The sequence below is a fragment of the Camelina sativa genome, chromosome 6 (genome assembly GCF_030686135.1).
Source record: "Camelina sativa cultivar CO46 ecotype springtype chromosome 6, ASM3068613v1".
NCBI lineage: Eukaryota > Viridiplantae > Streptophyta > Magnoliopsida > Brassicales > Brassicaceae > Camelina > Camelina sativa.
The window spans coordinates 187,257-201,232 of NC_141885.1; the positions used below are offsets into that span (position 1 = coordinate 187,257).

At 40.8% G+C, this 13,976-nt stretch overlaps 1 non-coding gene across 1 annotated transcript; it reads left to right on the forward strand.

The window, feature by feature from the left end:
* Nucleotides 1-13,249: 13,249 nt before the first annotated feature.
* On the forward strand, nt 13,250-13,356 carry LOC147942061 (small nucleolar RNA R71). Its single transcript, XR_015560527.1, has one exon. It is a non-coding gene; the product is annotated as a small nucleolar RNA R71 (small nucleolar RNA).
* Nucleotides 13,357-13,976: the final 620 nt, after the last annotated feature.

The following is a 13,976-nucleotide window of genomic DNA, read 5'->3' on the forward strand; positions in this document are numbered from 1 at the left end:
CCTTTTTATACTCCTCCGTGCAGCGAGTGGAATTAAAACTTCATACAAGTTTACTCCTCCACTCGTCAGCCACGATCAGACCGAACTCACTAAAAATGTTTTGTCCTCAGTCTCGTGACATACTCCAATGTATCAAAGTAATCCCTTCTCTTTTTCGGAGAATCTTCAGGACTTACTTCGGTGGTCTCCGTAACAATCTTGCTACGCACCGCTGGTACCACATGATCCGGTACCAATGCCTTTGTGAGCACGTCCAACTGTGCCATCAATCCCTTCATCATCTCCCATTGCTCTTGGGACGATGGAACCACATTTGGTTGCCCATTTGCGTCAGTTGCACCACTACTTTCCGGAATATCATTATCCGGTTGCTTCTCCCTAGCCACAGGTCCGGTTGGTTTCTGGGCGTTCGTGTTCCCTGCCCCCACGTTGACTACTGTCTCTGTGGCGTCAATGGTCTCATCAGCCAGCCCCTTGTCTTCTTCCTATTATCCTTGTTGCTCTTACCCATCTGCAAAACTCATGCACTTTAGTCACGGTTAAGTTAACTAAACCGCTAGCAGTAAGAACAACTTCCATGATATCCCATTAAGTCGATGATTGGTGATACCCGAAACCCGCTCTACCAGTCCTAGAACCAAGCATGCTCTGATACCAACTTGAAAGACCCCAACCGCGTACATTCTATGGCTGGTGAGGTTCTCTCGTCCCTTACTCTCTACTTAGTCATATTTTATGGTCCATTCCTTAAAAAAAGTTCATTCGCACATTCTGAGATTCAATACGTAGAGTCTATATGATTTAAACTTAGAGTAAAGCAAACAATCAGGTGTTGTATTAATTAATCAAAGGATTCGATACAACTTATAATTTTCCATATAAGCTATTACAAGCTCTATAATCGATCCTAGCTACCCTTAACACCACCACTCATCTTCTCGACCATGAGTCTCGCGCCTAAGAAATTCCGTTTCCACGATCACTCTCCTTCCCTGAAATCCAAGTAGCCATCAATAACATACCCCTTAGGTCGTACACTATCATGCAATGTATACTCAGTTATAATAGCCGTCCAGTACGGCAGTTGGTCGGTAGAGAGTTATCCCGCGCATCAGTTCGACGGTGTACCAAGGTATCTATACAGATCCCTGTCCAACCGTCGAGCCGCGTTTACTTTTCTCTGACCATACCGTCCCTACATGGACACTACGGGTGGTACGTTATTCGGCAGGGAGGTAGCATGCGCATCAGTTTGGTCGTCTCACGGTGAACCTGGTGGTTCCCGATCCACTTATGAGCCGCACCCCCTTTCCTCCGACCAGCTAGACAACCCGAAGCAGTATATATGTTCATATAGATGCAACTACCCCATCCCTTAAAACCTATATGGTCGGTAATGTACCGTACCTCCGACCCTCAAACCTTACTTGTCGAACTCTTGGCCTCAGAAACCTTCTTCTCTATTTTATACTCGTTCTTTTCAAGTTTTTGTTGTGTTTTTTGTTTTTGATGGTGTGTTTAGAATGAAGGTCGCGCCCTGTATAAATAGGGTCATGGCCGAAGTCTAGGCCGCAAAAGGCACCTATCTGACATAACCATACGTTCACTCCCGTTCGGTCGTGCACGTTCACCCATGCCTATTCAATCACTGCATCCCTCCAACCTGACCGCTCACGAGCTCCCCAGCTGACCTGCACAGTGTCAACCACCGTCCAACTGGTTGAGCTAGGTTTCTCCTTGGCAGCTGGCCGAGCTATTGGTAGTTGACTGGCAGCTGGTCGAGTTGGCCCTAGCTGGCCAACAGCTAGTTGAGTGATCGTCGAGCTGTGCGTAGCTGGTCGGCAGCTGGTCGAGTGTTGTTCAATCCTTTTTCCCATACTTGGCATGTTTCCTACCAAAACCAAATAATAAAAGAACCTTCTAGAAAACATTACTAACATCACACTTGCATTCCAGTAGCTTGTAAACACCAATAGGCTGTTGCATCACCTCGCAACAATATCCCCTTCACTCAATGGTAACCTAGGGCTAACATGGCCGCCATCGTCAACTCTGGCGCAACACACCACATTACTTCCGACCTTAACAACCTCTCGCTGGACCAGCCCTACACTGGTGGTGATGATGTCGTGATTGTTGATGGATGATATCTTGTGTTTTTGTTGGCTTTTAAGCCTTGTTTTGGATAGTTTTGATGCATAATCTTTTCATTCTAGGTTGTTTTAGAAGAATTTGCATCTAGTGTGTTATTTCTCAGGTTCTTGGAGTAACCTCACCACATTTGGAGCATTTGGACTTGTTTTGATGCAAAGCACCAAAGAGGAGTGAAGTTGGAGAAGTGACAAGACCAGGAACCACACGCGGCCAAGATCATCGGCCAAACGTTGGTTGTGTGCAGCCATCGGTCACTTGACGCGGCCAAACCTTGGCCGATCGAGCTCAAGGCGATGAAGGACAATAGACACCCACAGCCAAGATCATCGGCCAACAGCCGGCCGATCGAATCCTCCACGCCAAGGACAGGAGCCATCAGTGGCCACCACCATCAGCCAGAAGCTGCCCGGCTGTCCCAATCGGCCACCACCATCGGCCAGAAACTCCCTGGTTTTCTCGATCAGATGAAGCATCAGGGACCATCAGCGGCCACTCCCATCGGCCAGAAGGTGACCGGTTGACACCATCGGCCTTGCCAATCGGTCAAGCTGTACCCGAAGCCGCCTTAGTCCACACTTGTTTTTGGTTTAATCCGCGTTTGACCCAGTTTGTTTTGGGTTGACCCGGGTCCTTTTCTGTTTTCCTATAAATACTCTAACCATATTAAGGGGAGACTTCTCTTTGTTTTATCTTTTGTTTAGCAGCTTTTTAGAGTTCTTAAGCTTTCTTACTCTTGGTTTGTTGAAAGATTGAGTACTTCTAAGTTTTTAATATCAAGTTCTTATTTATTTCTCCTAATCTATAATCTCTTATTATGATTTCACAAAGATCAAACTCTTTCCTTTGTGTGATCATGATGATGAGTGAGTAGATCTCTAGAACTTTGGGCTAGGTAGATTAGGGAGATAAATGAATGATCTTTGATGTCTAAGGCTTTATTTATGAGTTTCCTATCTTGTTTAGTGTTAATAATGCTGGATAGCCTTGATTAAGCTTGAATTTTGACATTAGGATTTCCATGCCCAGGAGGTGTTTGATGAAATTCCTGAATCAAACTATCCAAGAGCTTTTCATTCTTAACCAATGGAAATTGATGATTAGGGTGTTTAGTGGTATAAAGACTTGATTTTAATGCATGCTTATCTTGTGATTGCCTTTGGAAATTGTTGATTATTGCTTGATTTGCATAGTATTTTTATCATGGAAGTGAATTGATTTACATAAGTGTTCTTAGGCTAAGGAATATTCTTGATTGTTTGCTTAGATATCAAGGATTGTTTAGCTATCTTCCAAGTCATTTACCTTGCCCAAGGTTCACTTGTTTAAATTTGATTTCAAATCTGTTCTTAGTTGTGTCCTTGTTTGTTTTGGGTTTGCATTGTTTTGAGTTTGTTTTCTTTTCTTTCTTTAATCTTTTTTGTTAGTTAAGACTGTTACAATAAACCAATTCATGTTTTAAGTTTAGATTAAGCATCTTTGTGTACTCTTAGTGAGTTGATTAATGCAGATTGTGGATTGATAATTTAATTGAAGTAAAAATACTACATCAATGGATCTACTATGTCCATCACTCACATGGGTTACATGCTTCTTCCTTCTCAAACTAGAACTTAAAAATTGGATAAGGTTTTATTTGTTCCTAATATACATAAGAACCTTATTTCTGTATATTGTCTTTGTAACGCTAACCGTGTTTCGTTCATTTCTTTCTTGCCTTCTTTCAGGTGAAGGAACTGAGTACGGGGTCCCATTACTCCAAGGCCGAACTGATAGAGGGTTGTATGTCTGGCCAATGACAAATCTGAGGGTTGTGGCAATGTTATCTTCTTCTGGTCCAATAACAAGTCTCGTTTCATGGCATTCACGCTTTGGGCATCCTTCTCCCCCTATTTTTAAAAATAATTATTTCTACTTTTTCTCTTTCTATTGCTTTTTCTACTCAAAATCACTTATCTTGCCCAGATTGTCTTATAAAAAAAAGTCATAAGTTGCCATTTCCAAACTCTTCTATAACCTCCAATCATCCACTTGAGTATCTTCTCTCTAATGTTTGAATTTCTCCAATTCTCTCCACTCAAAACTACAAATTCTATTTTGTTCTTGTTGACCATTTCACATGTTATACGTGCTTGTATCCCCTCCAACGCAAGTGTGATGTCAAAGGCGTGTTCCTCACTTTCAAAGCAATTGTTGAAAATCAATTCCAAACACGAATTATAACCTTTTTTTACCGAAAATGGAGGCGAGTTTGTGGCTCTGCGATAGCTTCTCTCGACACATGGCATTACACATCTTACTTTGCCGCCTCAAACTCCAGAACATAACGGTTTATCTGTGAAACAAGTCTTTTTGTGGGTGTGGTGATGAATGATGTATGGAATGATGACTTATGAATGAATGGATGGCAGGGTGTTTCAATTCCCCTTATGCAATTGTAGTATAAGAGGTGTCAATCCAATCTGAGTGTTTATGATCAATCAAGATGTGCATATGAGTCTAATTTAAGCCAGATGTAAAGGTTGTTTGTCACTAACAATCCTATGATGAAATGTAAAATGCAGAAAGTAAAACTACAAGAACTAGGAGCTAAATGCAAATGGAACAGAAATGCAACTAGAGTGAAACAGGACAAACACAAATCATAAACACAAGTTCTGGGTTGGAACTCGAGCAAGCACTCGATCGAGTGCTTATCGAGTGCATGGTCGAGCTGGACAAATGCGCAAAACAGAGCAACATAAGAAAAACAGAGCAATACCAAAACGAATCAAACAACAGGATTTAAGCTAAGAAATCAATAAATAAGGAAGGTCTTGAGGAGAGATTCATGGGCTGGACTATGATTGAGGTCATCTAACTTGGTCAACAAATCTCAAACAACTTGAACTAATCTCTAGACATATATTTCTAAGACATGTTTAATTCACTCTCATGGCAAGAAACAATCAAACTCATGCATCTCTAGACTTGTTCTCACAAAGTAAAGAATCTACACAAGCAGGCATTAAGCAATATGTCAATAATCAAACAAGACTTCTAATCTCTTAGCAAGCCTAATGATAGTCTCTAGATCTAGCCTTATCTATGCTCCTTAGACATTGGTGTGATGCTAAGAGGCTTGAAATCAGATCCTACCCTCTCAGATATAGGATCATCATTAAGAACATCTAGCCTAGAAGAGATCTACAACAATTAAGCTTGACCAAATCAAACAAACCTCAAACACAATCCAGCCTAACTCATCCTCAAGATCCTAAGCAACTACTCACAAGAACACATGATGAACAACAAAGTCATAAACCCAGAAAATACTGAAACTTGCATCATTAGAAAGATAAATCAAAGATCTACAATATTGAAGAAAGAACCAAACTCAAATTCTCAATATTAAGAAAGTTATGAAACCAACAATATTGAAGAATTTAGTCTTTTTCTCCTTTAAAAGAAGTACAAGATCTAAGAAAAATAAAATTGCAAAAGGAATAATTCTAAAAAAGGTAAAAACTAGGTTTTTTGACTTTCTAAAAAGATGGACTCTTTTGGTGGCTGCAGGTACAAGCCCTTATATAGAAAAAGTAGTGGAAGCCCTAAAAACGCTAAAAGACAAAATAGTCAGGCGGCTCGACCAACTCGACCCGGTGCTCGGTCGAGTGACCGGTCGAGTTGGCTCCTCTTGTGCTCCTCCCACTCGGTCGAGTCCCTCTCAGCACACGGTCGAGTGTCTGGTCGAGTGGGCAGTCGAGTTGGACTCCGGACCTTGGTTCTTCAGCCTTAGCTCTCTTGCTTTCTCCTCATGATTGCTTCACTTCTCCTCAGCATTGCTTCCATGCTCCTTAAGCTCCAAAATCACCTGTTTATGCATGAAAAGATGCAAATGCAATGCAACTAAACTCTAATGCAAGAACAGTCCTAAAGCTATGCAATAATGGTCAAATGGATAGCAAAAGATGCAAAAGATGTGAATATATTAAGGGAAAACAGGGTAAAATATATGAACATCAACACCCCCAAACTTAGTCTTTGCTTGCCCTCAAGCAAATGATCAAGACATAAGAAGGTAGGTGAGGTTTGAAAGTGGGATCTCAGCTCCTAAAGCTTGCAAATAGACCATCTAGAATCAATGTCCAAGTTACTAGTACTATGATGCAAGTTGAATGAGCTGTACTTAAAGATTTTGGACAAGCATATCACAACCTTTACTAATTTGAGCCTTAGATGTCCACATGCATTCAAATAAACCATTTCCTTTAACATTCATTAATCAAGAACATGAATCAATTATATGCAATGCTTAAACTCATTTGGCTTGGTAGTAAAAGGTTTAGAGACAATGATGGTCTCTCTTTAGAGTGGGGCTTATCAATATCAAGGTTCTCTCATAAAAATGGATTGAGATTTAGAAGAATGCTAAAGGTAAGAACACTTAGACACATACAAGAACAAAACCTTGTCTACCCAAAGGCATCCAAAGTGGTTATCCTATCAATCTAAACTCAATTGATCATAGTGCTACCCTTTAACTTCTTCTCTTCTTTTTCACCCTTTTGTCTTTTGATTTTCAAGTCTTAGGAGAGGTTTCTTATTTGATCTTTCTAGTGGAATGGGAGATTCTTACTTATTTGCTATGGTTTTCTTTTCTTCTTATTCTTAAGACATAAAAGCATTTTGCTATACTCTTCTTTTTCTTTCTTTATTTTCTTTGACTGAAATCATCTTTAAACAGTATCATACTTCCCATTCTTTCACTAGATTTTGATTTTACTTAAACACATTCCCCTCCTAAAGACTCTAACTTTTTCTTTCTCTTTTCCTCTTTTCTTTTCTTTCTTTTTCAAACAACCAAATCTCAAACCCAACAATGAAATCACCTAGTCCTATCTAGTTTGGAAAATGCAAACTAGAACTACACAAGGAATTATTCTTGTCAGTTCAAACCTAACACTTTCTACCAAGCTCAATCCCAAAAAGGCTTCACACACTCAAGAATAAACATGGCTTGAAAGAAGGGTCGGTTAAGGGTATTGGAAACTGATTTTAATGATTCAATCAGCTACTTGGATCAACAAGAGTGGTAAAAAGGAGAAAGATGATCCAAATATGTATATGATATCCATGAGTTTAAAGCAATGCACACATTGATATTTAACAGACAATATTAAGTTCTTATAAGTAGGAAATGGTGTCAAATCACAACATGCTTCAATTTAGACCAAATGCAATGCAGGAATTCAAGGCTTGGTTCAATCTTATGCTTCTAACCACTCAACTAGCATCAAAGTACTATTAACTTGGGCATTGATCCTAGTCTAGTGAATAAAACAAGCTAACAAGGCAAAACTCATCATAGATCCCTAATGCAAATAATATACAATCCTACATGAAACATGCTAAACAAGATCCTAATATGTAATTCAAACTACATGAACACTCTTTTTTTTTTATAAAGATTTTTGCAAAAAGTTTCAAATTTTTAGGGTTTTTCTATGCCTTAGATGCTAACATGATGATGCTAAAAAATTGAAATAAGAAAACAAAACACAACATCAAATGCTATCTCAAACCCTCCCCCAAACTTAAATCACACAGTCCTCTGTGTGAAAGAAATTTGTAAGAGGATTCAAGATCGAAAACAAAACACAATATCAAATGCTATGGTATTTACAAGGGAAGGTGATAGTGGTACCTCAAGGATTGGAGAAGAAACTGTCCACATCCTCTTGCATGCTGTCAAAAGTGTAGTTGGGGTCTTGTTGATGACTTGGAGGTGGATATTGGGGCAGCTCGACGATGGGAATCAACCCGGACTCGATCGAGTACGTGCTCGAGTGGGGGGGTCGAGCTGGACCGCGAGTCTCCTTTTCTTCTTCCAGTTAAACTCCCTTGCTTCCCTGACCATGAAAACACCAAAACAAATATCAAAATAACAAAATTCTAATCATTATGTACAGGGATACCTTAGGAACTTCCTCCCTAGTGAGCTTGTTTAAAGTCACTAAGCTTGACCTTTGATGCCTTTTTAGGCTTGAGGAGTATCCTGGAGAAGCATTGTGCACTTCTCAGGTGTTTCCTTTTCTCCCAAATACTTCTTAACTCTCTGACCATTGACTGTGAACTCACTATCATCCTTGTTGAGAAGTGTGACAGCTCCAAATGGTAGGATCTCCTTTATCTCAAAAGGGCCTCCCCATCTACTTTTCAACTTCCCAGGGAATAACTTGAGTCTTGAATTGTAAAGCAAAGCTTGGTCTCCAGCCTGTAGGTCTTTGATGAGAATCTTCTTATCATGGAAGGCTTTAGTTCTTTCCTTGTAGATTTTGGAGTTTTCATAAGCTTCCAATCTGATCTCCTCAAGCTCATGCAATTCAAGGCTTCTCTTAGCTTGTGCTGTCTCTAGATCCAAGTTCAAAAGTTTGATTGCCCATAGGGCTTTGTACTCAACTTCAACTGGGAGATGGCAAGACTTGTCATAGACCAGTTGGAATGGGGTTCTTCCTGTAGGTATCTTGAAAGTTGGTCTATAGGCCCAAAGTGTTTCATCAAGTTTAGTAGACCAATCCTTTCTTGTTGCTCCTACTATTCTTGATAGAATGGCCTTGATTTGTTTGTTTGACATTTCAACTTGCCCACTTGTTTGGGGGTGGTAGGCTGTAGACACCTTGTGTTTAACTCCATACTTCCTTAGCATTCCTTCAAAGATCTTGTTGATGAAGTGTGTTCCTCCATCACTAATCACAGCCCTTGGAATTCCATACCTTGGGAAGATTATGGTCTTAAAAAGTTTAAGTACCACTTTGTGATCATTAGTCGGGCTGGCAATAGCCTCTACCCACTTGGAGACATAGTCCACTGCCACTAATATGTAGACATTCCCATTTGAAGGAGGATTAAAAGGTCCCATGAAATCAATTCCCCACACATCAAATATCTCAACTTCAAGAATTGGGTTTTGGGGCATCTCATTCCTTCTTGTGATATTTCCCATTCTTTGGCAAGCATCACACTTTGTGATGAACTTGTGAGTGTCCTTGAAAAATGTAGGCCACCATAAACCAGCTTGTAGGACTTTCTGAGCTGTCTTGAAAGTTGCAAAATGGCCTCCATAAGTAGAACCATGACAATGCCCTAGCAGTCCTTCAACTTCATTTTCTGCTATTCACCTCCTAAACAACTCATCTGATCCCTTTTTGTATAAGTAAGGTTCCTCCCAATAGTACCCATTGATGTCCTTGAGGAGCTTTTTCTTCTTATAAGGGTCCATATCTGTTGGGACTTCTTCACACACCTTATAATTGACTATGTCAGCATACCAAGGTAGATCTTCACTTTCAAGTGCCATCCACTCCTCCATCTCATCCTGCTCGATCGAGTGCCCAAACATACTCGGCCGAGTGCTTGCTCGAGTAGGCGGTCGAGTTGGAGGCCGAGTTGCCCCAATTTGCATCAGTTTCTCCTCAGGCATTGAATCATCGATTGGAATCTCCTTCTCTATCCTCATTCTGGACAAATGATCAGCTACTCCATTCTCTATCCCTTTCTTATCAACTATTTCCATGTCAAACTCTTGGAGAAACAAAATCCATCTCAACAACCTTGGTTTTGTGTCCTTCTTTGAGTAGATGTGCCTCAAAGCAGCATGATCAGTGTACACAATTACCTTGGACCCTACTAAGTAACTTCTAAATTTTTCAAAGGCAAAGACCACTGCTAGAAGCTCTTTCTCTGTTGTTGAATATCTTCCTTGAGTTTTATCCAAGGTCCTGCTTGCATAGTAAATAACATGCAGCTTCTTATCTTTCTTCTGTCCCAGAACTGCTCCTACTACAAAATCTGAAGCATCACACATAATCTCAAATGGAAGATCCCAGTTTGGAGCTTGGACTATTGGGGCTGATATCAAAGCAGCTTTGATCTCCTTGAAAGCCTTCAAGCAATCTTCATCAAAGTTGAACTCAGTCTCCTTGCAAAGCAACCTTGTCAATGGCCTAGCTATCTTTGAGAAATCCTTGATGAACCTTCTATAAAATCCAGCATGACCAAGAAAGCTTCTTATGTCCTTGACTGTTTTTGGTGGTTAAAGTTGAACCATGACTTCAATTTTTGCTTTGTCAACTTCAATACCCTTCTCTGAAATCTTATGACCAAGAACTATCCCTTCTTCAACCATGAAGTGACACTTTTCCCAATTCAAGACTAGATTTGTCTCGTCACATCTCTTTAAAACCCTGCATAGATTAGTAAGACAAGAAGAAAAGGAATCTCCATAGACAGAGAAGTCATCCATAAAAACTTCAACCACATCCTCAATAAGATGAGAGAAGATTGACATCATGCACTTTTGAAAGGTAGCTGGAGCATTACATAATCCAAATGGCATCCTTCTATATGCAAAGGTACCATATGGACATGTGAATGTTGTCTTCTCTTGATCATTGGGATGAATAGGAATTTGGAAAAATCCAGAATATCCATCCAAGAAACAGTAATGGGTATGATTGGCTAATCTTTCCAACATTTGATCAATAAATGGAAGAAGAAAATGATCTTTCCTAGTAGCTGAATTAAGCTTCCTATAGTCAATGCACAGTCTATGTCTTGTTATGGTTCTAGTGGGAATTAACTCATCACGATCATTCTTTACTACAGTGATTCCTCCTTTTTAGGGACACAGTGGACTGGTGAGACCCAAGTACTATCAGAAATAGGATAGATCACACCAGCTCCAAGCAATTTTAGAATCTCTTTTTTGACTACTTCCTTTAGGTTGTGATTAAGCCTTCTTTGAGGTTCAATACTAGAGTAGGATTCATTTTCAAGGTGGATTCTATGCATGCAGAGACTAGGTGAAATTCCTTTAATGTCATCCAAAGTATAACCAATAGCTTTTCTAGACTTCCTTAGCTCAACAACTAGCAAATCAAGTTCTTCCCTACCCAAGTTAGCATTTACTATCACAGGATAAGTAGAGTTCTCACCTAAAAAGACGTACCTTAGCCCAGATGGGAGAGGTTTTAGCTCTACTTTTGGTGCATTCAGTTCAGACCAGTCGTCTGTGGAGGACTCGGCAGTGCACTCGGTCGAGTAGTGTTGGTGCTCGGTCGAGTGTATGATCGAGTAGGTGGTCGAGCTATCCGTAATTGCTGTTTGAACTGACCAGACTTCCTCTCTTAATGCTGGTAACCCCTCAAAAACCTCTGGATGGTGTGATTCTCCACAGGAGTCCAATATATCTTCATAGGCCTTGGTTTCTTTATGGATGAACCCTTCCTCTCCACTTTTGGTCAAAACAGTTCTAAGGTGATCTTGTTCTGCTAGCTCTTCCATCAATTCTCCTGATAATTTGTCCAACTCTTCAACCCAAAAGACTTGTCCTCCAATTGTTGGTTTCTTCATAGCCTCTACAATGTCAAATGTCATTTTGAGGTCTTCTCCCAAGTTGAGATCAATCTTCCCTTGTCTCACATCAATTATTGCTCCTGCTTTAGCCAGGAAAGGTCTCCCCAAGTTCAAAGGATCTTTTGGTTCTTCATCCATTTCCAAGACTACAAAGTCTGTTGGGACTTCCACTGCTCCAACTCTAACTGGTAGATCTTCCAAAACACCATGTGGTAATCTTATTGATCTATCAGCTAAGATCAGGGAGATGTTGCATGGCTTATACCTTGTAAACCCTAGGCGCTTAGCAACTGATATAGGCATTAAGCTTATTGAGGCTCCCAAATCACAAAGGCATCTACTGAAGGTTAAGGGCCCTATAGAGCAAGGTAGAGTAAAGGAACCAGGATCTCTTAGCTTTTAAGGGTTCACTTGCTTTTGTTTTATGGCACTACACTCATGGCTGAGAATCACCATCCCTTGAACTTCTTTGATCCTTTCCATCACAGCATCTTTCAAGAATTTTTGGTAAGGAGGGATCATCACAAAGGCATCTATTAGAGGCATCCTAAGCTCAATCTCTCTAACTTGTTCGTCAAACAATGCCTTGTATTTCTCAACCATCTGTTTCTTAAATCTTCCTGGGAAAGGTAGTGGAGGCTTGTAAGGAGGAGGAATGAACCGGACTTCTTTTTCTTTGGAGGTAACTGGATTGATTTTCTCCTGAGAAGCAGCTCGATCAGGTACTCGACCACCTACTCGGTCGAGTGAGTGGTCGAGTGGTGCGTCGAATTCAAAGGTGTTTTCATTCTGAGTCTCTTCTTGTTGGAAACCCTCCCCCTCCTGAATCCCACTGTCCTCAGTGTTGGGATGTGCTCCTAGCCGTGTTGGTAAGACTCTTACACTGCGAAGATTGATAGCATTGGCAAATTCAGTACTTTGCACAATAGCGTTGCCCTTGTGATGGTCATGCTTTAGGGCAGAAGCTTGTTTATTCTCCATAGTCATAATCCTGGATGTCAGTGTGTCAAACTTGACATGAAGTTCACTGTAAATATCATCTATCCTCTTGTTCAGCTCAGCAATTCTATTTGCTGCCTCAATCTTCCCATTGGTTTGCACAATCAACAGCTGTTGTATCATTGCTCTGAGGTCTTGTTCTTGGCCTTGGTTAGTCTGAAACCCTGGTGGGGGACACAATTGGGGCTGGAACACTTGTTGCTGCTGCTTGGGTGCATAGTTGTTCTGTTGTTGAGGCTGAGGAGGTGGATAGACTTGGTCTTGAGGGTTGGCTACATTGGTTCTCCTATAAGAGAGGTTGTTCTGCTTGAATCATCCACCTTGGTTGTAGCCTTTGTATCCTCCTCCTTGGTTTTGCATATAACACAACTCAGCAAACTCCCTATCTCCTTCTTGGACTGGAGCTTCTTCTTCACCAATGAAGTGAATGGTTTTTGACTGGCTTAGGAGAATCTTGTCAAGCTTCTCATTTACCATCTTTAAATCCTGCTTGTATTTGTCCTCCTGATCAGTGGAGGGGATCCTCATGGCTCTATCATAATCTTCATTATAATTACCATCTGACTGAGCAAGGTTCTCCACAAATTCCCATCCTTCTTCCACATTCTTGTTGAGGAAGTTGCCATTTGAAGCTGTATCAAGAAGCATTCTTATCTTGGGAAGCACTCCTCTATACAAAGTGCTTAGAAGGGACTCATTGCTGAAGCCATGGTGAGGACACTGAGTTTGGAATCCTTTAAACCTCTCCCAAGCTTCACAAAAGCTCTCATTATTCCTTTGAGCAAACCCAGAAATTTCATTCCTCAACCTAGCAGTCCTTGCATTGGAGAAGAACTTGGCCAGAAAAGCTTTCTTGCATGCATCCCATGTGGTTATAGCTCCAGTAGGAAGAGTCTTCTCCCATAGATGAGCTTTGTCTCCAAGGGAAAATGGGAATAGCCTTAACTTGAACCCATCTACACTTACTCCATTTATTTTTGTGAGTCCACATATTCTGTCAAACTCATCAAGGTGATCTAGAGGATCCTCCATTGGCAACCCATGAAATTTGTTGGCTTGTATCATGGAGATCAATCCACTCTTGATTTCATAATTATTATTGGCCACAACAGGAGGCACAATACCAGCTCTTTGGTTGTGTGTGTTAGGTGCATCCCCAGCACCAATGTGTCTAGGTCTATGATCATGGTTATCTGGCTGCTCCATGACTACTTGTTCTTCTTGTTCTTGAACTATTATTCTTTGCTTATGTCTCAAACCCTTTTGTAGCCTGTGGATGTTGTCAATAGGCCTTTGAAGACTGTCTTTGCCTTTTGACCTTGTGTGCATCAACAAACTCGAGTACAGACTCGAACAGGTACACGGTCAATCGCAGGCTCGAGAGGGTGGTCGAGTCGACTGGGAAGTGATGGCTATTTGGATCCGGCTTC